General features: G+C 46.7%; 1 long non-coding RNA gene across 2 annotated transcripts; it reads right to left on the bottom strand.

Moving 5' to 3' along the window:
- Nucleotides 1–13,097: 13,097 nt before the first annotated feature.
- LOC115299786 lies at nt 13,098–18,913 on the bottom strand. Of its 2 annotated transcripts, none has more exons than XR_003912335.1 (3): nt 18,622–18,913; nt 18,164–18,480; nt 13,098–13,501 (listed from the first exon to the last, which is right to left on the bottom strand). It is a non-coding gene; the product is annotated as an uncharacterized LOC115299786 (long non-coding RNA). The 2 variants fall into 2 exon arrangements; XR_003912334.1 differs by lacking the exon at nt 13,098–13,501 and adding an exon at nt 17,465–17,606.
- Between the last annotated feature and the right edge of the window lie 3,367 nt (nt 18,914–22,280).

Below are 22,280 nucleotides of genomic sequence, written 5' to 3' on the forward strand. Positions count from 1 at the left end.
GCCTGCTTCAGATTCTGTGTCTCCCTCTCTCTCTGCGCTTCCCCTGCGCTTACTCTGTCTCTCTGTCTGTCTCTTTCTCTCTCAAAAATAAATAAATACTTAAAAAAATAAGTGTGTCTGGAATCTTGTACCACATCCATTGTCAGCAGGCTAGTCCAAGCCACCAACATCTTTTGCTTGGCATTATTGCCCCAAAAAGGCTAGTTGGAAGGAATAGGGCAGCCCAGGCAGCAGAGGGGAGAAGCAGTGCGATGGACAGAGTGGGAATTCCAGATACTTAAATACTATTGGAGCAGAGAGTGGGTAGCAAACAGTGGGGAGAGCGAATGTGGAAATGACATCAGGAACCAGGGGTTCTGGAGTCTGGAGTCTGGAATGTCACTCTGTGGAGCTTGGGTTTCTTCTGAACCCGTGAGGACTCCTTAAAACCTCGCCAGACTGGCTTCAGCATGGAAAACAGACCAAGCAAGTGGAGGCTGGGGACACCAATTTGGAGGCTGTTGCAGTAGTGTAAGCAAGAGACGGTGGCCACCGGACTAGGGCAGGACCAGAATATGGAGAAGCAGGCACATTAAAGATGCTTTGGAGACAGAATGGACCGGAGAGACCTGGTCATTGGCTGTGGGCAGGATGTGGGAGAGAAGCTTTGAACTTGGGGACTGAACGGATGCTCTCCTGCTGTTTTCTGGGGTCCTGCTCATTAGGGCCTGACCCACCCACACTCAGCTGCAACAGAAGGCTTTGTGGGGAGATGAGAAAGCAAGTTCAGGCTTAATGAACTGAAGTGCCTGAAAGAGTACATGGCTGGATACACAGACCTAGAGCCAAGGAGCTGTGGCTGAGCTGAGGTGATATTTGGAAGTACAGATGGTAGCGGAGACCAGAGAAGGGAAGGAACCGGCCCAGGAGAGATGGATAGAGGGGCAGAGGGGGAGAAGGCCCGGTCCAGAACTCTGGGGAACCCAAACACTTCAGGAAAGAAGAACCAAGAGGTTTAAGAAGTAGAGAGGGAAGCGGGAAAGGGCAGTTGCCACAGAGCAGGAGAGATCTTCAAGGTCAGAGGGGGTCAGAGCTGAGCCTGAAACGTGTCCATTGGACTTATCAACACGGAAGCCATTGGTGACCTAGGCAGGAGCAGTTAGTAATTCATTGTTGTATGAAGCCACACAGAGTTGAAGATCAAGAGGTGAGGCCTGGGACACCTGGGTAGCTCACTTGGTTAAGCATCTGACCTCAGCTCAGGTCATGATCTCACGGTTTGTGAGTTTGAGCCTCATGTCGGGCTCTGTGCTGACAGCTCAGAGCCTGGAGCCTGCTTCGGATTCTGTGTCTCCCTGTCTTTCTGCCCCTCCCCTGCTAGCACTCTGTCTTTCTCTGTCCCTCAAAAAATAAATAAATTAAATAAATAAATAATAAAAAATAAAAAGAGGTGAGGTCAGAGGGAATTAACACCTTTAAAAGATTAGGGTTCCTGGGGCACCTGTGTGGCTCAGTTGCTTAAGTGTCTGACTCTCAATTTTCAGCTCAGGTCAGTTAACACATTGCCACTTTTCATTGAGAACAACTTCTGCTGTTCCTGTCACACTACTTCTAAATGTCTATTTATTTTTGAGAGAGAGCGCAGCGGAAGGGCAGAGAGAGAGAGAGTGGTGGAGTTCCAAAGCAGGCTCTGTGCTGACAGTGGAGAGCCTGATGCAGGGCTTGAACTCATGAACCTTGGAGATCATGACCTGAGCTGAAGTCAGATGCTTAACCGACTAAGCCACCCAGATGCCCCTCACACTACTTCTTTATAGAATCACTCCTCCTTTTAGTGTCTCAAGCACATGCCTGGTTTGTCCATTTGGTGACCCAGCAGCGTTTGGCTCTGATGGGGACAGGAGAGAAGGGAGAGTTGGAGGCAGGATGTGTGATAGAGCTGTCTTTTTTTTTTTTTTTAATGGAAGAGGTTTTCACATGTTGATAGGCTACAGTTAGAAACTCATACTCTTGGAGGCTAAAAATGCAAGGACTAATCAGTAAAACAAAAGGGCAGAAGGTGGTGGGATCTGGAGCATAAGAAGGATGGCCGAGATGTGGAGTCCCCATCCATGTGCTACTGGGGCATAGCCAGCCCCTGACTGCAGTGGCCATGGCCGTGAAGGACAACAAGGCACTGGGTTTGCAGGAAGGGACAAGTCGCTGACCACGTCAATGCGGGTGCTCGGGCTGGGCCTTCCCAGAGCTGGGAAAAAAAGGGGGGAATTGGTGGCTTCTGAGTTGGAACATCAAGCCCTGACCCATCGAAGCAGGCAGGGCAGAAAAGGGGTCCAGTCTTTCCCTCAGCACCCTCCAGGGGAGGACAAAGTGGGGAAGGAGAGACCACCAACCTGGGAAGAGCTGCTAAGCCTCCTCTGGCCAAGGCCTCTCGTTGGAAAGTGCTCGCTCCCTCCTGAGGCCCCCAGTCCCATCCCCACCTGCCAAGACGCCCCCTGTCCACCGGCTGGAAGGATGGGAGGACTGAGGTATCTCCCACCCAGGCCTGTCTCGGCTTGTGAATTTCTGCCCCGACGCTGTGCTGGCTCTTTTGTTTATGTGTTCTTAAAATCCACATTTCTGCTAGCAGTGCGGCCCTGGCCACTGAGAGGACATGCTGCTGGGGCTGGGGAATGTGTGCAGAAGGTCTAGCTGTGGCCACTCGGTCCGTGATGCCACCATGGTCACCACAGAATGTATAGACAGAAGGGCGGCAATTGTGTTGAAAAGTGGGGGAGGTGGGCCAGGGGATACACTAGTTTTACTTAGATTAAGTGGTGTGTGTGTGTGTGTGTGTGTGTGTGTGTGTGTGTGTGTGGAGAGAGAGAGAGAGAGAGAGAGAGAGAGACAGGGAGGAGGAGAAAATCTTAAACAGGCTCCACGCTCAGCACAGAGATGGCTGTGGGGCTCCATCTCACCACCATGAGATCGTGACCTGAGCTGAAATCAAGAGTCAGACACTTAACCAACTGAGCCACTCAGGCCGCCCGTAGTGCTTTCTGGATGGCCTGGGTGAAAATGAGGAAGTACGTGGAGTGTCTAAAGCCCTCTACAAGACTTCCTCTGGTCCTGCCCTGGAGAAAACAATTTTCAGAAGCCCAGGCTCTGGCCATGGAGAATCATGCTCGCAGAACAGGAGTTAATGCCCCCTTGTTTGCCCTCTGTGAGACTAGAATGTTCCATTCCAGACTGAGGCAAGCAGCTTGGGAAAAAGCTGCCCATCACCTAATGAATCAGATATCACATTGAATGTAGCACTCTCAGAGCCCAGGGTCAAGGAGAAGGACAGGGCGGGGGATGGGGAAGCAGGTTGCTGAGAGAGAAGCCTCAGTTCTCTCTGCCTGAGTAACTGGGATGGTGGCAGTGATGACTGGGACTGGGGTGGTGACATGCTTGGCCCTCACTGGAACGAAAGGCTAGGGGGAGGGCTTGGCCTGTCCTTCAGTGTCCAGATGAGGAAGAGAGATCACTGCTGCGTGAGGCCGAGCTCCCAGGGTCTCAAGGAACCCAGGTTTGTACTTCCAAGGGGCACAGACAGCTCCCTCCTGGTCCCCCTGTCTCACTGCCCTCCTACTTCCCCCCACCTAATCCTAATCTGGTCCCAGGTCACCCCCACCTTTCCCAGTGAGGTCACATTGGTATTGGGTCATTGCACCCAGCCCCAGTTGCTGTGAGAGTTGCTGTGTGGCTCCTTCTCCAAATGACATCCCACAGCCACATGGAAATCAAGTCCCCCAGAGGTTAGGCATCCTCCTTGGGGTACAAAGCACTGTCCTATTCCACTTGCCTAAAACAAGAACCAATTCTGTGGTACAATTCATGCTCCGATACTCTCCTGGGAGCCAGGCTGAAGACAGTCTCCAGAAGAAACCACACCCGCATCCTTGCTTAGCTTTCTTCCTCTGATCTATTTCGTTCTTCTCACTCACCTTGGCCCATGAGTACTCATCCAATTAATCACTTAAGCAGGAATCTCCTTAGCAAGCTTTGTTCTAGGGACACCGGCCAGTCTAGAAAACTCCATTTAAGAAGCATCATCCAAGATACCATGTCAGTTATAACCCATTGTCTCTCAAAATCCAGCTTCCCCTAGTACCTTGTAATAAATGCCTTTCTGTTTAAACTGAGTATTGCAGGGGCACCTGGGTGGCTCAGTCGGTTGAGCAGCCGACTTCAGTTCAGGTCATGACCTCACAGTCTGTGGGTTCGAGGCCCACATTGACTCTGTGCTGACAGCTCGAAGCTTGGATCCTGCTTCGGATTCTGTGTTTCCCTCTCTCTGTGCCCCTTCCCCGCTAACTCTCTGTCTCTCAAAATAAAATAAAGACATTAAAAAAAAAAAAACCCCGAGTATTGCAGATTCTGTGGCCTGAAACTAAGAACTTTGACCAGTACAATGATTCACACCAGAAGTTTGCAGCAATTACACTCGAGGGAGCCTGGGGTCTGGCCCAGGAGGGACCTGGTTGGGTTTGACGGCAATGAAGATCCTGTTAGTATCAGAGAGTGAGATAGAGAGGACTACTTCCTTATTGTTTTAATTTAAAAATTGTAATGTGTTTCTTAAGTAATATAACGAACATGCTTGAGTTCAGCACTCACCCAAGTTACAATATTATCAGAACGTAGATCTACCAATGTGCTCCTCAGGACCGGTGCCTCAGTCAAGAGCTCACCACCATCTGAGGGTTTGATTACATGCGTGGATGGCTAAGTAAGATATTATTTGCTTTGTCTCTGAACTTGATGAAAAGCATAGTTGTTTGAGACTTGTTTTTTCCACTCAGAGTTAAGCTACTAAGATTTACCCATGTTGTAGCGCGTAAAGGAATATCACTCATTTTCACTCCTGTCCAGTATTCCGTGTGTGAATACACCGCACTCTATTCATTCCGTGGTCACCGGGCATTCGAATTGTTCCGTGTTTTTTGTTCTTACACAAAGTGCTACTGGCAACATTTTGTCACATGTCTTCTGATGTTCATGGCAAAGATTTCTCTTGGGTATATACCTAAGAATTGAATTTCTAGGTATATGATTATCTGATAGCATAAAATAAAACCAAATTGATTTCCAAAGTAGTTGTTCAATTTGCACACCCATCACTAATGTGTAAGAGATTTCACTGATCAATGTGTTCATTAGAAAGTATTGCTGTTCTTAATTTTCGCCAACTGGCTATGTCAAATAGTATCTCATTCTGGTCTTGATTTAGCTGATTATTAATCAAGTTAAATACTTTTTATCAATTTATTGACCATACACATTTTTTTCCTGAGAACAGTTTTTGTCAATTTTTTTGACTGAATCTCTTCTCTTTTGTTGTTTTATAGTAGTTATTTATATACTAATCTTTTGATGCTTATATGGGTTATAAGTATCTTTGCTATGGCTTATATTTTTATTTCTTCTGAGGTATCTTTTAATAAGTGAAAGTAGTACATTTTAGTAAAGATTAGGGGTTTTTTTTAGCATTTATTTATTTTTGGGAGACAGAGCATGAGCAGGGGAGGGGCCGAGAGAGAGGAAGACACAGACTCCAAAGTAGGACCCAGGCTCTGAGCTGTCAGCACAGAACCCAACAAAGGGCTCAAACTCACAAACCGTGAGATCATGACCTGAGCCAAAGTCAGACGCTTAACTGACTGAGCCACTCAGGCACCCCAGTAAAGATAATTTTGATTAATGTTATGAATACTATTATACCAAACAATTGTTCAAAATTGGAATTATGGTAAAATCTGATCACTAGTATTCTGATTTGTGTTATTTAAATTGTTATAAATAGTTCTTGACTTTAAAATAATATGGAGTTTGGGGTGACTGCGTAGCACAGTCGATTAAGCATCCAACTTTGAATGATCTCATGGTTCGTGGGTTCGAGCCTTGCGTCGGGCTCTGTGCTGACAGCTCAGAGCCTGGAGCCTGCTTCAGATTCTGTGTCTCCCTGTCTCTTTGCCCCTCTCCCATTCACACTCTCTCTCTCAAAAATAAATAATAAAAATTAAAATTTTTAAATATAACATGGAGTTCTTCCTAAAGATACCTAGTTAACATACTTTTTCTTAAAAATTGCATTAACTGTTCATCTATTTTCATATTTAATTATTTGAAAATTCTTAGTCATTGCTTTTGTGCAATTAGCAGCTTTCAAACCATCAATTATTACAGCATTCTCCTCATGAAATATTAAATAGACATTTGTACTTCAACTGTCTGATAGAATTTCAGCACCTAAAGTAAAGGGCATTTTCACTGAATTGGATCTTGGTTACCCATATTTGAAAATGAATATTCACATATTAATAATAAACCCAAATAACATGGCTTACTTAATTTGCAAATATTGTTATCTTAATAAGATGTGATGGAAATCATGATCATGGACCACACACAGGTTCAAAGCCATCAGAAATGATCCTGAAGCAAGTATCTGCCTATTCAGTCATCTAAGGGTTCAGGCCAAAGCCATAGTTGCATAGCAGATCTGAGCTGCAAAGCGTGTCTGCAGCTAAACTCTGGCACAATCCTAACACGAAATTATTTTACACTGAACATCAGAAAATTATTTATATCTAACTTCTATATATATTTGCATAGAAAGTTTCTAGAATGCTGATCAGCAGATGTTGAGGTGATTGTTTTGGGTCATGGCATCTGGGATAATTAAAAAAACTTTTTTGGAGGGCTGTGCCTGGCTGGCTCAGTCAGAAGTGCATGCGACTTGTGGTCTTCAGGTCATGAGCTCAAGCTCTGTGTTGGGTGTAGAGATTACTAAGAAATACATAAATAAGCTTAAAAACATTTTTAAGGGGTGCTGGGTGGCTCAGTCGGTTGAGCATCTGACTTTATATATATATATTTTTTTAATTTTTTAACATTTATTTATTTTCGAGAGACAGAGAGAGACAGATCATGAGCGGGGGAGGGGTAGAGAGAGAGGGACACACAGAATCAGAAGCAGGCTCCAGGCTCTGAGCTGTCAGCATAGAGCCTGATGTGGGGCTCAAACTCACGAACTGTGAGATAATGACCCAAGCCAAAATCAGACGCTTAACCGACTGAGCCACCCAGGTGCCCCAAGCAGCACCTATAGTCCCAACTACTTGGGAGGCTGAGGCAGGAGGATGGCTTGAGCCCAGGAGTTCTGGGGTGTAGTGCGCTATGCCAATCGGTGTCCGCACTAAGTTCAGCATCAGTATGGTGACCCTCCAGGAGGGGGGGGGTGGGGGAACACCAGGTTGCCTAAGGAGGGATGAACCGGCCCAGGTCGGAAACGGAGCAGGTCAAAACTCCCATGTTGACTTTAATCCCACCTCAGGTCTTGATCTCATGGTTGTGAATTCAAACCCTGCGTTGGGCTCTGTGTTGGGTAAAAAGCCTACTTAAAAAAAAAAAACTTTTTTAGTACTTTCTATATTAATTTTTATGATAACCATGTGCCTTTTAATAATTGGTTTAAGAATCTTTTCATAACTACAATCTCAATAATTGCTTACAGCTAACAATACATGTTATTGGCTTTGTTACTCATTGCTGTGTTCAGCGTATTATTGCCTTCCTTGTTTTTCAGCTAACTTTTCTCATTTATTTTTCCATTTGGCTGAACGACTTCCTCTAACTTTAGAGAAGCTACGTGGGCAGCCGTTGCCCACGGTCCACTTCCCACCTTTCCCACCCTCCTCTGCGCCTGCCCTGCTTCTCGCCAGCACCCAGAGCAGACCTGGCTCTGCTTCCCTGGGCCCGCTCAGCCCAAGCCACATGCACGTTCCCTGCCCGAGCTGGCCCCGGCTCCGGGAGTGGGGGGCCCTAACTTTGATTAACTACAGGTGTGTCCCTGGTGGTCTTCTGCTGGTGGCTTTTGACATGGCATGCACATGCCCCTGGAACCTATGGCTGAAGGAAAGAAAGTTGCAAATTTAAAGTTTGTATTATTATTCTCAAGCTGTGTCTAAACCCCATAAGCGAAAGCAAAGAGTAGAAAGACATCCAAGTGATGATTAAAAACAAAATCAGGAGGCAGCTGCCAAATCTCATGATTAATGATCTCTGGAGCAGCCTAAATGAAAAGCATTCCCAAATATTGCAGAAGAAACAGCTTGGTTCTCTCCTTTCTTAGAACATGCCTATGAGAAATGATATCATATTACATCACAATGTCAATGGAATAAAGACTTAGGCTGCACCTGACGTAAGTATCTGACTTGGTAATGTCACTCTTTTTTTAAGCTTTTTTATTTATTTTGAGAGAGGCAGAGACAGCATGAGTGGGGGAAAGGTAGAGAGAGAGAATCCCAAGCAGGCTCCACACTGCCAGTGCAGAGCCCAATGTGGGGCTTGAACTCATGAAACCGTGAGATCATGATCTGAAATTGAGAGTTGAATGTTTAACTGACTGAGCCACCCAGGCGCCCCAGTAATATCACTCTTAAAAACAGGGAGCTATAAGATTTTTTCCCATTTTATTGGCATATAGTTTAGATATGGTAATGTGTACAAATTGATTTTAAATATATGTATATATATCATAATCACCACCCAGAACAAAAATAGAATAAGTACAGCTTCCCAGAAGATTCTCTCGTGTCCCCGGCAAGTTAGTACCCCTCCCCTGGATGGGTAACTCCTACCTGGCCTCTACCACTGTTAACTAGTTGTGCCAGTTTTTCACTTCATAAATTTATAATCATACAATATGGACTCTTTTACATCTGACTTCTTTCAGTCAAAATTATGTAAGGCTTATTCATGCCACTGTATCATCCATACTTTGTTATTTTTATTGCCATATAATAATAATTCCACTATAGAACTACATCAAAGGATATTTACCCGCTCTACTGTTGATGGACATTTGGGTTGTTCTTGTGGAGCTTATCACGAATAAAGCTACTATGAACATTATCATCCATGCCTTCTGGTAGACAGAATCATTCACTTCTGTTTTTTTTAATGTTTATTTTTCAGAGAGGGAGAGACAGAGTGTGACCAAGGGAAGATCAGAGAGAGAGGGAGACCCAGGCTATCACCACAGAGCCCAATGCAGGGCTCGAACCCACAAACCGCGAGATCATGACCTGAGCTGAAGTTGGAAGCTCAACCTACGGAGTCACCCAGGCGTCCCAAGAACCATTCACTTCTGTTGGGTATATATCCAGGGGTAGATTGCTGGTCATGGAGTGCATGTGCATTTAGCTTTTGTAAATACGTGAGACCTCTCTGTCTCTCAAAAATAAACATTGAAAATTTTTAAAAATAAATAAATAAACATTGAAAAAATATATGTATAGGACCATTTGATGATATTTAGTGACACTGAACATCTGCGTGTACCAAGGGGCAGAAAGGCCATGGTAGGCATGTGCACTCAAGATTTATATCACTTATAAGTAATGACTTATATTCACAAAAGTTATTCATGCATTACTTGCACACACAAAAGCCAAAAAACTTATTATTATCAGCATAAATTACCTTTTCAACATCTCTAATTCATAGATAAATCTTACTGTGTTCATAAATTAAACAAATATAACTCAGCCAAACACATAGAGACAATTTTACCAGGAGGAATTTAAGCTCACAGTAAGGCAATTCATTTACATACATCAGAGAAGCCATTTAAGCAAAAAGAATATTTTTTCAATCCCTAAATACTAGCTTTTAACCAACTAGCTCCAAATCCAGTCACATCACAGAAAGTTTCTGGCTTGAAACACAGAATGTGGTGCCTTCTCAGAAGGAGGAAAAGTCAAACACACATTTCCAGACAAAGGCATTCACCATTAAGAAGAAATTTCTAACTCATCTCCTCTTTTCCGCCCTTCCCCCCAAGCCCTCCTCGTTCCTGATTCTGACAAAAACACCCCTTTATTACACTGTGGGTATGATATCTCTCAGTCCTCCGTCTGTTTTTCTGTTCTGGGTGAACCGAGGGAATCAGTGGAATCAGATCATTTCTCAGTTTAACTGACTTCCAGAATCACCCCAGGCATGCAGCCAATTCTGCTTGGAAAGTTACTGGCTGTGCCTTCTTGTCTTGTTTAATCACCACACTTAGTCTACTTTAGAAAAGGGGAAAAGTTCCTATCTCCACAGCCTTTGGTTTTCTCACATTTTTAAATAAAATCTTTGGGCCATTGCCATCATCTACTCCCACATTTTGCCTCTATTTCCTGACTACATGATGAAGTTAAAAGCCAAACAGCTCCCAACACACACACACACACACACACGCACACACGCACACACGCACGCATGCACACACACACTGTCTTTTGTGGGCCTGCTTTCCCAACACTCTGGAGGCTGACCCTATGGAAACGATTTTGCCCTTGGTGGATTTAGCAGCCTACCCTAATCTGCTACATCAAAATCTGATATTGCTAAAATTCCCAAAGTGTCCACTAGAGGGCACTATAACTCCACCTCTGACATCAATTTGCTGTCGAAGGGCTTCTGTGAATTCCCAAGAGAAACTTCCGCTTCCATCTCACCCACCCACATGTTCCTGAGTATGGTTTATACTAAGAACCTAAGAAGGAAATAGATGGCATGAATAAGGAAGGAATGTAGCACTGCTATCTCCCTATTCTTGAGCCCCTGTTCCCATACTCTCCCCATCCATTCTTTCCCTCAAAATATATGTGACTGATGAAGATGTGTCATTAGTGAAGTCGATCTGACAGTGCTAGCCCCCATCAATGCTCCAGAAAAAGTCAGAGGGTTGAGTTGGGCCTTGGGACATCATGCAAACATAAAGGATGTGTCAACTTTGGCATCCCCATCCCATGACCAGGCTTTTCGTGGTCTAGACCTAGTTCTTTCCATGGTCACCACCACCTCTTCCGCTCCTCCCTCCTTCCCCGGCCTTTTACCCAAGGACCAGCTCTTATTGTTCTCCCCAGGGTTCTTATATCAAAAATCAGGACTAATCTCTCATTAGCCCACTCAGGGAAATGGGTGGGTTAATGCTATTAGCACAACTACTTTATCTTAAAAAACAAAAATGAGCAAACTTTGTATTGAAAACATTTCGGTGACTGAGCCTTGAGAATAAAACATCACTTCCTCTTGTACATTTTTAAATAGAAACTGACATATCTAAACATAAATACAGTCAGGATGGTGGCTTTTGAGGGGGCATGTATTTAAGCCAGACTGCCTTGGATCAAGTCCCATGTTTGCTATTTACTAGCCATGTGGACTCGAGCAAATTACTTAACCTCCGTGCATCAGTTTCCTCGGCCGTTGAAACAGCATGTGAAGATTACAAGAGTTGATGTATTTATACGGTGCCCTGCAAAACGTGGCGGCACCTGCCCCAAGCTAAGCCAATGAGAGCTGCTCTTCAGGATTTATAAGCACTGAAGCAGGGAAAGCTTATCTCTGTTCCTCTGACCCCGCTGAGCCCGTGTCGTGTAAGACCTGAGCTGCTTTTGGTGGTGGCTTCCTGCCCCGGAAGAATCTCCCCTGAAGAAGTTGTAACGATAAAGGGGGAGAATGTGTGAGTCCCCTAAACCTAGATCTACACTTGTGCTCTCTGGGCCCGTGTCAGTAAACAACGCTTACCAACTGCCAGGCACTATTCTGAACACTTTACAAGTGTGGGCTCAGTAACCCCAGTCACCCCCAGAAGGAGAGAAGACCCGCCCGAGGTAGCGAGCACGAGAGCGGGGATTCCAGCCTGGGCAGCCTGCAGACACGCTGCGTCTGGGGCCAATAGTCCTCTATGGTGGGGGACGGTCCTGCGCGTTGTGGGCTGTCCGGCAGCGCCCCTGGCCTCCTCCCACTCTGCGTGCCCAGCACGCCTCTCTCCCAGTTAGGACAACGCGGACCGCCCCCAGCTGAGACCGCTGCTGCCACTCCTACTGCCTCCCGAATTCTTGTCGTTGATTTACTTTTTTTTAAAGTTTATTTATTTTGAGAGAGACAGAGTGAGTGGGGGAGGGGCAGAGAGAGAGAGAGAGAGAGAGAGAATCTCAAGCAGGCCCCACGGTGTCAGCCCAGAGTCCGATGTGGGCTTGAACCCACGAAGCTGCAAGATCACCACCTGAGCTGAAACCGAGTCAGAGGCTCATCCAAATGAGCCGCCCGGGCGCGCCTCCCAAATTCTTTTTGAACTGTTATCATGGAGTCACCCAGATCCTGTGTTAACTACCACTCAGGGTGACCCAATCCAAGTGTCAAATGCGAACAACCCATTTTTCCTCAAGCCCACAACACATTGCCACCCAGACCCTGTATTGTCTAAAACTCCATGTCACCTACCAGTCTATGTCCCCAAAACCTCCTGTCACCACAGTCCTGTCATTTAGTTCTGTGTAACCCATTACCTAGTGGCATCCATGCCCTCTGTCACCAGCCAGAATTGCACTGGGTCAGGGCCACAGAGGTCTTCACAGAGACAAGGCACAAAATACACACAGAGACAGAAACAAGAGGACAGAAACACAGACACACGACACCCGTTAGGGAGAGACAGAGAAACCCACAGAAGCAGAGGTGCTCACAGAGACAGAGAGAGGCTCTCCGCTTCCAAGGGGGCCATAGCTGGTTGTGCTAAATGGGTCACCAGGGACCCACCAAGGCCCATCCCCCCACCTCCGGATTAGAGCCAGGCATGGGGAGGCTAGATTCTGAGAGTAAGGAGCTTAGACCCAACGTGACACCTAATCACCCACATAAGGCTTCTGTCTAAGTCACCAAGCCCTGAGCAGCCCCCACCCCCACGGTCACTCCTCTGTTTGTCCCATCAGGTACTCGACTGACAAGATCTCACCCCTGAAAAATCACAGCCCAGGGACGCAGAGGCAGGAGGTAAGATCCTCCAGCCTCCCCTCTAGCTCTGCTACCAGAGCACCAGGAGGGGGATCTTGCCCTGGCTGGGGCTGGGGGGGTCTCTGGACAGAGAGCTTGAGTTTCCCACTGTATTGTCTCAGGAAGGATTTGGCTAAGTCCAGAGAAACATTCTTCTGAGTTGAGAGACACGGTGGGGAGCAGATGGTTCCTCCCGTCCCGAACCCCGCGAACACAGGGCCCTCGAGGACTGCCGAAATGAAAGAGTCAGGCCTACATTTTGAGCAATAAAAGTCTTTAAAGCAGCCCCACCTGCAGGCTGGCCTGGCCCGGTTGCCATGGTGATACCTAGCTGCTCCATGGGCAGCTGCTGGTCCTTGAAGCAGGGGCTGTGGGGGCAGCAGATCCTCCAACTGCAGCGGGCTGGGGTGAGAGGTCAACGCTCCCTTGGGAGCACTTCTGACCATGGCTGGGGCCTGAGCGCCCAGGTCTGTCTCCATTCCTGCTCTCCCAGCTCAGGCCCCACCTCCACCTTCCAGCCACTGCTTCCTCCGCTGCTCCCTGAAATGGGCAACTCAGGGTGAAGGGTTCTGTTGTGAGGGCTGATCACTCCAGCATGTTCCCCAGGGTAAGGGTTCAGCGAGGTTCCAGTGGAAAGGATTGGGTGTGGAGGCTCAGCATAAAGGTTCTGGAAAAAATCAGGCAAGACATGGGTACAAGAGGTCAGGCTTGGGGTAAACGTGCCCTAAATGTGACATGGGACTTCGTGGGGGCTCAGGGGCAAGGACCCAAATGTGAGACTCAGATGGGGCCCAGGGGAGGGCCTGTGCTGGTGCTTCTCCTCAGTAGTAGCTTGTCACTAAAAATGACTGCTAGGGTGGGCCTGGGTGGTTCAGTGGGTTAAGTGGCCAACTCTCAGTTTCAGCCCACGTCATCATCTCACAATCAGTGAGTTCAAGTCACGCATGGGCTCTGTGCTCACAGTCAGGGCCTGTTTCAGATCCTTTGTCCCCCTCTCTCTGCCCCTCTCCCACCTGTAGTCTCTCTCACTCTCTCTCAAAAATAAATAAATGTTAAAAAAAAAAAACCATTGAAAACAATAATTAAAGTGCTAAGCTTAAGATGAATAGCTTTTTTGAATGTATAAGTTAAAAGGGACTTTTGTGGTATATATACACAATGGAATATTATTCTCCCATAAAAACAATGAAATCTCACCATCTGCAAGAACATGGATGAGTATAATGCTAAGTGATACAAGTCAGTCAGAGAAGAATAAATACCATATGACCGCATTCATATGTGGAATTTAGAAAACAAAACAAATGAGCAAGGGGGGAAAAAAGAGAGAAAAAGAGACAAACTGAGAAATAGACTCTTGACTATACAGAACAAACCAGAGGGCAGGGGTGGGGGATGGGCGAAAAGGGGGCTGGGGACTAAGGATTGCACTTACCGTGATGAAAAAAATAATAAAACGATGATTTTTAAATATTCCTTTTTTTTAAGGGACTTAATTTCAGTTACATTCCTAGAGGTTTTTCCTAACCTTTCTGAGGTTTAGTTTCCTTATCTATAAAATGGAAAGAATCGTATCTGGCTTGTAGAGGCATTGTGAGGACTATAATGGGAAAATGAATGTAAAGTTCTTAACACAGAATGTACTCAATAAATTATAGTGTAAAAAAATGTGCTTAGAAATGGAAGAGACGGCGTGAAGCAAGAGCCCACGCCTGCAGTCGATGTTATCAGTCCTGAGCGCAGTGGCTATTGAGAGATCAATTTTTCTTCTCCTTAGGAAAGATCAGGCTGTTTGGGGAGAAGGCGACATCAGGCACATTTTGCAAGACAGAGGGAATATGTCCAACCGCACCAGGAACATGCCGAAAATCTGTAGCTTATGTGCTTTATAATGTAAGTAGTAAAATAAGCGTATTTTCTCATAGTACACTATTTATAAAGGTTTAGGGCAAAAAAAGGGGGCTCTTTTTTTAAATTCAGATACAATTGACATATAACATGTGTAAGTTTAAAGCAAACAACTTCTTTTTCGTTAATGTTTATTTTGACAGAGGGAGAGACACAGCACGAGCAGAATCTGAATCAGGCTCCAGGCTCTGAGTCCAACATGGGAGTCGAACCTATGGATGGAGAGATCATGACATGAGCTAAAGCCAGATGCTTAACCAACTGAGCCACCCAGGCACCACATGTATTTGTTTTTAAAATAAAACTCCAGGGGCGCCTGGGTGGCTCAGTCAGTTTAGTGTCCGACTTCGGCTCTGGTCATGATCTCATGGTTTGTGGGTTCAAGCCTCGCGTCAGGCTCTGTGCTGACAGCTAGCTCAGAGCCTGGAGCCTATCTTCAGATTCTGTATCTCTCTCTGACCCTCCCCTACTCACGCTGTCTCTCTCTGTCTCTCAAAAATAAAATAAAAAACATAAAAAATTTAAAAAAATAAAATAAAATAAAACTCCAATTCAGTGGTTCTCAAACTTTTTGATCACAGTACCTCTTGAGAGGGCACCTGGGTAGCTCAGTCAATTAAGCCCCTGATTCTTGATTTCCACCCAAGTCATGATCTCATGGTTCATGGGTTCAAGCCCCACGTTGGGCTCTGCATTGACCGCATGGAGTCTGCTTGGGATTCTCTCTCTCCCTCTCTTTCTGCCCCTGCCCTACTCATGCTCTCTGTCTCCTTTAAAAAATAAATAAAAATAACTGAGGACCCAAACAAGTGTTATTTAAGTTTTTAACTCTTGATATTCACTGTATTCAAAGTTAAAACTGAAATTTTAAATACATATTCAAAATAACAATATAAATGTATAAGAAGTTGACAGAAAAAAATGTCTATGAAAAATAGCTATGTATTTTCCAGAACAAAAACTTTAGTGAGAACAGTGACCTTGTTTTACATCTTTGCAAATCTCTTTAATGTCTGGCGTGATAGAAGACAACTCATTTCTTATGTCCGCTTCTGTATTCAATCTGTCGCCATATGTGGGTTTGGTTGAAATATTTGAAGGAAGTACAGTCTCACAATGTATTTAGCTGGAAAGGGGAGAAGTGTTTTAATAGCCTTTTCAGATCATTATAGATGTTTTCCTTTCATACTACACCAAAACTTGACAGGTGTGGTTTCTTAAAGGTTAGTTGCCGTGTGGAATCCAAAACTATTCATGGACTTTTCATGTTCGGTTACATGAAAACCCATAGCTCTGTCTTGCACCGTGAATGGATCTTTTACCAACGTATGATTCTTAATGATTTATTTATTTTTAAAGTGTATTTACTTATTTTGAGAGAGAAAGAGAGAGCGAGAAAACATGCACAACCAGGGGAGGGGCAGAGGGAGAGAATCCCAAGCAGGCTCCATACTGTCAGCCTGGAGCCGTTAGGTCACCACCTGAGCCGAAATCAAGAGTCAGACACTGACTGAGCCACCCAGGGGCCCTCATAGGTGATTTTTATAACACTATGTACTGGTCATTTTGAAGATACTGGTTCACTGAGTTATGCAGATCTTCCAAACACTGACACATTTCATTATACAATACAGACAAAACAAACACCTCCCCCACACTCACTGGTGTCATAACCAACCTCGTGAAAGTTGAAAAGATTTCAGACTCATGGTAGCAGACAGATATTTTCCAAATTCTAATTTTCACTTGAAAGCTCTACTTTTATCATTGGCAACAAGCACTAAGAAGTCGTTTCCCTTGAAGTGACAGGCTCATTTGGAGAAAGTGTATGCCAAATAGCCAAGTCGACATAATATTTTTTGCCATTTATTCTTTTAAGCAAAACCAGTGAGAAAAGTGAATTTCTGCTCATAAGTCAGTTGTATAAGTACCTTTCCCCAAGCTAACTACCATACGTCCATATGCAAAAGACATGCTTTATGTATACTTCCTATTTGTCACACAAAATATTAAAAAGGCATGTAAGGGTTGAAAGGTGAAAACAATAATTTTAGGGGCGCCTGGGTGGTTCAGTAGGTTGAGCATCTGACTTTGGCTCAGGTCATGATCTCACAGTTTGTGGGTTCAAGCCCTGCATCGGGCTCTGTGCTGATGGCTCAGCACAGATTCTGTGTCTCCCTTTCTCTGCCTCTCCCCCATTCATACTCTGTTTCTCTCTCTCAAAAATAAAGAAACATTAAAACATTTTAATTAATAATTTTACTGCTTTATCAAGACATTTTAAGTGAAATGCCCTTTTTATTCCTTTATCTTTTTTATTTTATTATATTTCATTTTATTTTTTTACTCTGCATGCATAGTGACAGACAAAATATAAAGAGTGCTGGGCCAGTTGGGAGCCATGCTCTGATTCCTACTTGGGCACCAGCAGTTGAAACTGCCTAGTGTTGTCCTTCCTCCACTAACGTGAATATCAATGAAATGAAAATGACAAATTATGGACATTGTTTTTGTCCTGTGGACCCCCTGCAAGGGTCTTGGAGAAGCCCAGGGATCTTCGAACAACACCTTGGGAATCGGTGCTGAAATTCAATTTAAACAATTAGAGTAGCTGTATTCACTTTTCTTTTTAAAGAGCCTTTTTTTTTTTTTTGAGATATCACTCAAAGGTCTGTAAAATGCTCTCTCAAATGTCCCATGGAAAAAACAAAAGCCAGTTCCATTTGTGGTACTATTTGCTTTACTTCCTGCAAAAGAAGAGGGGGGCGAGGAGAGGAACATGAAGCGGGTTGGCCCATGGGAGTGCACCAGGCATGTAAAATCATCCATCATGTGTGTCATTGTGAGCAGACGCGGTCCCGGGACTGCAGAAAGGCAAATGGTGCTGGGAACTCAGGGCCCTCTGTCACCTTCCCCACACAGTCTCAATAGCCGCAGAAGCCTGCACACCACACACACACACACACACACACACACACACACACACACCCCACACACCACGAACGGACAAGCCACGTGTTTTGCCATGGCTAATTTCACACAACTTAAATGACAAGCCCGACCGTGGTTATACTCACACAATACAATCAGCACATCAAAGCCACACAAAAAGTCCCAATAGTCAAATACCCAACCTTATTGTTCTCAAAACCAATTCACCTTATTTTATAGTCACAGCTGGAGAATTTCAACGGCCATATGCCCAATCATAGTTACACTCAAACTCTCAGGGTGGCACCGAAAAACACCTACTGGGTTGCCATGCAGCTAGGTGTGTATATTGTTCACAAGGTGAGTGTGGACTTGGGAGACAGGACAACATGGGTTCAAGTTCAAGTCTACCACTTACTAGTTCTGTAACCTTGGGAGAATTATTTAACCTTCCTTAGCCTTAATTCCAGAAAATGGAGATAATTTTTACCTTGATGTGAGGACGACATAAACTAATGGGACAAGTGCCAGCAGATGTGCCCAGGCAGCCCCTGTAACTGCTATGTATGGCTTTTGTCACCAGAGGGCACCAGGGCTCCAAGGTATCTGTTGTGGGTGCAGGGAAAAACCAGGCCCAAAAGGCCAGGATTCCTGGGAAGGAGTCCTGAGGCACACGCAGATTGGGAAGGTGTGGGGACGCCTATGGGGAGGTGCAGCCTCTGAAACTCCAGATGCCAGCGAGGCCCAGGCCACCAGAGTGTGCTGCCAGGTAAGATGGGCACCTCCTGGAGAGGATCCGGATCTCACCTGGGAAGGAAGATGAGTACTTACTGTCTACCAGGCCTCTTCCTACTTCACACAATTAATCCTCACAATACTATGACTTGATAGTCACTACTAATAGCATTCTTGCTGAGGAATACTGCAGACACTGAGGGCCCAGCTTACCCGGGTATGAAGTGGAAGAGCCGGGTATAAGTGCAGGCATCCTGGCTTCGGAATCCCCAGTCTAACCACCACTCTGCACTGCTCTCCCAGGGAGCCCCCCCCCAACACCTCCCGGGGCTCTGTCAGGACTCCCTGGCCCCTGCCATCTGCTCTGGAGCTCAGCCAGACCCAGCTGACCCTTTCCCCTCTTCCAGCCTGCTTCCTGCCTGTTCCCTGGGCCTGCCCTGGTAAGAGGCTTATCAGGCATGTGGGGGGGACAGATACGATGGGGTCCCAAATACAGCCTTATCCAGTTCCACCACCCCCAGCACCTGGGAGTTTGGGGAGTTGCCAGCAGATGGAGCCCCACCCACCCAGACAGTCATACACCACCCACACCCAGAGCCTGGTGTCCTTCCCTGTGATGTCATAGCTCCCTGTGATGTCATAATTTGTAGTGGCATCATTGCTCTGTCCCTCCTTCAAGTCTAGAGGGGCTCCTCAGATGGGGGCTAGGAAAGTGGGGCCAGACAAGACCCTAGCCGAGGTCCAGGTCAGCAGGAAGAGAGGGTGGTATTGACAGGATCCTCCTCAGGGTAGCTGGCTATTTTTGGTATTGACTGCTTCACTAATAGCCAGCCGTCTTCCTGCCTTCTCAACACAAAGAGGCTCTGGGTCCAGCAGGGGCAGAGGCAGTAGGGGAGAGGAGGGTCTCTAGGCCTATTGCAGGGCTAGGGACTCTGAACCAGCCTCCTGCTCCCCACAGGGAGGCGTGATCCTGGTGAATAAGGGCCTTACATCCCTTCCCCTGGAAAGTATCGAGGCAGGGAGGGACTATAAGGATGGCCAGACAGATGGATGTACTCAAACCTACCCTGACAGTCACACAAGTCAACTTGCTGACATAGTTTATGTTCACAGCCCCTCAGCATCACATGCCAACAGCCAAACCCTGTGTGGCCCCAGGTGGCAACACGGCATCGTGGTGACCCACACCAACACACTGGCACAGGCACGTTGTCATATGTCCCATATGGGAGAGCGGGCCCCTTTTCTCTCTTGGCTGCGTTCCTAGAGATGAGCACAATTCCCAGCACGTAGTAGATGTACACTCCTATGCTATGTGGTGTACAGGACCTGTAACTGGGGGAAACTGCAGGAAAGCCATCCCTCCTGCAGTCCCTCTTGACCTTTCCAGATCCAAGATGGGGTCATCAAGGAAAAATGACTGCTGCTTACAGCACCACCTGTAGCCCCAGATTCAGGGATGGCCACTCCCCAGCTAATACCAGCTGAAAGGCCCTGGGCCACTCCGGGGCACTGCTCCATCCCCTCCAGGCTCTTTTCCCGTGGTTTGGGACATTGGCACTCATTAGGAATGTGGGGTGGTCTAGATGTTGGGTATAACTGAACATTAGGCTCCGTGGGTATTGGGCACCTGGGTTCTGGGTATTGAGAACTCTGGGCTTTGGATTCTTTACAGTGTTGGGAGCTCTGGCCCCCTTGGCACTGGGAATTCTGGATTTGGGGAGCCCTAAGGTGTTTCAGTATCTGGGCTTTGCATGCTCTGGACATTGGGGCTATCCGCTCCCCACTCCCCCCACCAGACTGGGCCAAAGCCAATGTTTCCAATCTATAGTCCTAATTTTACCTGGGGCTGCCAAGATCCAGTCTGGCAGCCTGCTCTGAGGCTCATGATTGGCTTCTGCCGCCTCCATGGACTGGAGCCCAAAACAGCCCAACAGAATGGTCTGAGGGACACAGACCCCTGTGGAACCCCACAGACATCTCCTGGATCAGGAACCAATTTAACCTGCTCCCTTGCATTGGGACAGGGCAGGGAAGGTGCCAGGCACTGACCACTGGGCTCCAAATTCGAGGGAGAAAGAATCCGAGAACAGAGCCCAGGCAGGCCACTCCCAGCAATGCTTCCCGGTTCCTAAGGCTGGGACTCAAGGAGGTGGAGACCAATGGTCAGGCCAGGCTACGACTCAAATAGCATCCACCCTACTGCAATAGCTCAGGAGGGCCCCTCCGTACCCCTCCACCAAGTGCCCTCCAGAAGTGGCCCAAGTCTGGCCTTATCCCTATTTCCACAGACATACACCTAAGCCAACTCTGTGTGTCCCAGCATAGGCCTTGATCCTATAGGCTGATGACAACAAAGGAGGAAACCAGCCAGCATTGGGGGATCTGACGCTGGGTTCAGCCTTTGCAGGAAATAGCACTGTAACTAGAGGCTTGGGAGACACACCTTAGCCCACAGTGGGTGGGGCCCAGCCAGCTGCCTGCCCTCTTGCTGCCCTGCCCCCCGGAAGAAGCAGGTCAGCAGGTTGTCTGACCCCGTCAGTCCTCCTGTTTGTCCTAGGCCTGATCCCCTTATTCTCCTGACAGTGGCCCAAGCTAGCCATGTTCTTCCCACCCTGTGGGCCAGCTGCCCAGGGCCAGGAGCTCACAGCCAGCGATGAAGGCCATCCCAGTTCTGACCTGGGCTGGGCCCAGACCTGCCTCCCTTGGCGCCTCATTCTAGTTGGAAAAAAAAAAATGCTGCTCTCTCCCTGTCTCATGGAGCCAGCTTTTCAAACCAATCTTTCTCAAGTTTCTCCTTGGGTCTCAACTAACTGCATGGCTGCCTGAAGTCTCTTCTATATCAAGGAAGGTAAAATACATACATCCATGAATCCATATGTATACAAATACATTTTGTGTTATGTTATCTCTGTCTAGCAAAACCCTCATGGGAAAATCTCTAACTTCCCCAAACATCCCAGGGAAAATCTTTTTCCCCTAACCCATGGACTAGGTGCTAAACTGCCTCCTTGCTCCAGAATGAATCTCAAACTATCTTCCTGATGAGTCCTTAAAGAACTGACCCTGAGCACCCCACCCTCGCCTGCCCCCAGCCCCAGGGCCTGAGGGCCTTCTGGGGGTTAGCTCTGAGTATCCCAGACACGCCTCCCTTCATATGAATGCCTCAGTGTGAGGTGGGAAGCCCAAGGTTTCATGGACCATAATAATCATCAGAAACCTCACTGGTGCCCTCTTCCCTCAGGCTACTGCTTCATGGGAGAAGGAAGCCATGGCCCTGCTCTCTCACATACTTCCTTGTTCCCACTCCCTATCTGGGGGACCTCTTGCTGCCTTCCCTGTGAGGTGGCCCTTTTTGATAAGCTGGGGGGCGGGGGGGGGCAGAAATTTATGTCCTAGGCAGGAGGGTTAAGAAGGGCTTGGCTTAGATGTGCCCAGTCCCTGGAGTTGGACACACACATGCCGCTGCACAAAGCAGTGCACATACAGTCACTTCTCCTCAAATACAGATCCACTTACTCAAATCCACAGGGTAAGGGGACGCAGACACAACAGACTGCCCAGGTGGAGGCACACATTCGTGAAGGCGCGCGTACACACACACACACACACACACACACACACACACCTGCAATTCGTTCATAGGAGAATATAACTCCCTAGAAAGTAAACAAAGGTTTAGAAACAAAGTAAAAATGCAAATACTTATAATGAGATAAAGTATCTTCCCAGATCTAATGAGGCTCCAATGTAAATAGGTTGTAAGTTCTGAACCTAGTGCCCTGGGGAAAGTTTGTGAAATGGACTGTGTTTGGTCTGAGAGCGCTCCTATCAACAGGAAGTGTCTATGCCTGATACCTATTATCTTGCTC

Source organism: Suricata suricatta, chromosome 8 (genome assembly GCF_006229205.1).
Source record: "Suricata suricatta isolate VVHF042 chromosome 8, meerkat_22Aug2017_6uvM2_HiC, whole genome shotgun sequence".
NCBI lineage: Eukaryota > Metazoa > Chordata > Mammalia > Carnivora > Herpestidae > Suricata > Suricata suricatta.